Consider the following 3,162-nt stretch of genomic DNA (forward strand, 5'->3'; position numbering starts at 1 on the left):
TTCCAAGAGTGACAAAATAACTCAAAAATTGTCCACTTTATCTAATGTCGTGGAAAAACTCCCACCTTCCTGGACTTGTAGTAAATAGCACTCTGGAACCAATTAACCAATTAACAATTAATTGGAAAATACTAATCAGCACTCCGAAGAAAAGCCCCCGAAGGAGACCACGCATACAGAGTTCTCTTGAGACTGTTGATCCTTTATTCACCGTATTGCAATGAAAGCAAAATCCAAACAATGTCTGAACTGAGCTGTCACGCAATGGAGTGAAGGGGGTGTCACCAGCTGGTACCCTCGTTGAGATCGATCTGACTCACTGCTGCCTGTGCTCTGTCTTGTTTTGGCTTGTTTTGGCCAGGAGCGGCTCTCCCTTGGGGTGTTACCTAAGCATTACTCAGCCAGTCAGCACTGAAGGGGCGTTTTACAGTGGTGGAAATCTGTCTGTGTTCTAGTTGAACGTGATGCATGCTGGATTTTGCATACATGTGAACATTGGAATAGGTTGGATTTTTAACCGAATAAGAACAACATCCAACATCCGAGGTGAAGGATTAACAACAGGCAAAAACTATCTCCAAAGATCTATATCTACTGATAAGGCAATGCATCAGATTCTCACAAGTTTTGACGGGGCACCCCTCTTGGAAGTTGCACGGCTGGTTTTCTCGGTAGGGACTCGCTACGTCTATGTTGTATAGCTATGCTAGGTGAACGATTCACCTATTACAAGTTCGTTTACCATCAAATTGGCTATCACCTAGCCGTAACAAGTCGCTAATAAAAGAATCAGCCATGCAACTTCAAGAATAGTAATTTGGCATTACGGGAGACTACACCACAAGAAAAAGTCTACTCAGGGCTTAGGCTTGTTTCCAGGGAACTTGAGAGGGATGCAACATTCCCAACCAAGGAGCAAGTCAGAGTGCTCCACAAAAGACACATCAAGCTGGATGAATTACCAGTGCAAATCAATAGGCACGGCAAAGCACAGCACAGCACACAGTAAACGCCTTAAAGGGAGTTTCCCATTTAGACTAAGCACAGAACAGAAAAATAAATACAATACACTAAATAAAAATAACAAAAAATAAACACAGACTGAAGAAGAGTTTGGATGGTGCAACAGGTCTCGGCCTCCATTGTACAGCTCACACCTTTGGAACAGCAGGGTCAGACAGGGAGAGACTGGAGCCGCCCAAACCAGCCTCATCAACGGAACCACCGAACCAGCATTGCCCAAGCACAGAGAGAACAGACACAGACAAAACCAGCATTGCCCAAGCACAGGGAGAACAGACACAGACAAAACCAGCATTGCCCAAGCACAGGGAGAACAGACACAGACATCACGTGAACGGAGGCAAGACAATATGAGATGAAAACCCAGAAACAGAGCAGCCTCGTATGTTGGCCGCCACCCGATGTTCAGGCCATATAGCCACATAAAATGATGACAACCTTTCAGCAGTAACCTTAGAGCGGTTTGAGGCCAGCAGTCCTTTACGGACCTACAGGAATCCAGTGCACAGGCGAGTGAATCTAAAAGCATGGCCACTGCTACTACCATAATTGTACCAATTTGTCGCAGTGGCTAACAAATATCCAACCTGGCTGGAGACACAGTTACATATTTTAAATACATGCACTGTATCATAAATACTGCCCATCACTGCACGTGTACACACAAACAAACAAACACAAACACACACACATACACATGAAAAGGGTATTACATTTTCTTTCCAATCTTAATTCTATTAAAATGTCTTCCACAGACTGCTAATTTCAAACATACTGCTGTCTGAAATAAAAACCGTTGTGAGTTCAGAATAAAAGGAGCTAATCGTAAGAAGAGTTACACACTAAGAGTTACACACTAAGAGTTACACACTAAGATGCTACACACTAAGAGTTACACACTAAGAGTTACACACTAAGAGTTACACACTAAGAGTTACACACTAAGAGTTACACACTAAGATGCTACACACACACAGGTATTTTTTTCTCCTCCAAAATACGAGTCGTCCAAAATGCGGACTGATAAAAAAAAGAGGAAACAGAAATTGATTGAGTGCATTTTGATTTTATGCTGCTTTGCACTTAGCTAAATAACTAGATCTCTGTCTTAGCTAAGACAAGTAGCTGAAAAACATGACCTCATAACTGGAACTATGTTTTACTTTAAGTGCCTTGCATTGTGTGTTGGTTTCCCCCCCCTGCTTGCTCTTAGAATGATAATTAAATGTGGGGTGCATCACATTGGTGAAGGTGTATCACTCTTAGGAAACAAATGAATCTGAGTTGAGCGCGCCTGGAGGTGAAATGTGTGCCAGTCTAAACATGGCAAAACTACTCAAAGATCAAGCGAAGGTTTTTGAAGCCATGCTGGGTATTCCAATATGAGATTTCATGAGTGAAGTGAGTATTCCTGGTTACTGGATGCTGAAGGTCACAATGTTTGTGTGTGTCAGTGAAACAACGTGTGCATTCCATTTAGGTGAGGGATGTTGATGGGGCTCTAGAGTTTTGTGGCCCTGGATAGGAAGCGCTTGAGGGGCTAATTTTAATTTTGAAGGTAGAACTGCACATCGGCTCTAACCCCCCCCCCTCCTCTCCTCACTATTATTGTTTCAATTTCTCCCTCCCTCTATCCTCCACCCTATCTCTCTCTCTCTCTCTCTCTGTCTCCATCCACACATAGATATTAGAAAGCTAGATACCGCATTGGGCTCCAGATCGTACGTAAATAGCGCCGCCATCTTGGTGGGGGCAACAATCACTGGAGGCCAGTGGAGGAGCATGTGACTCTGACTGGAAATCAGACAGGTGTCTCTGATTGCTGGCAAGTGTTGCCCATAGATAAAAAGGTGTTGTCCCCAGCAATATGGCAGCCGCGTTCACATATGTCACTTAATAGAAATCGACGGACAATGCGTTATCTAGCTTTCTAATATCTATGCACCCACACCTCACTCCTTCCTTCTAGCTATCTCTCTGCTCCCCATCTTTCCCTCCCTCCATCCTTCTCTCTCTCATTCCCTCCCTCCATCCCTCTCTCCATACCTATGTCTCCACCCCCTTTATTTCTCTCTCTCTCTTTCCCTCCCTCCATCCTTCTCTCTCTCTTTCCCTCCCTCCATCCTTATCTCTCTCATT

Source organism: Alosa sapidissima, chromosome 21, assembly GCF_018492685.1.
Source record: "Alosa sapidissima isolate fAloSap1 chromosome 21, fAloSap1.pri, whole genome shotgun sequence".
Lineage (NCBI taxonomy): Eukaryota > Metazoa > Chordata > Actinopteri > Clupeiformes > Clupeidae > Alosa > Alosa sapidissima.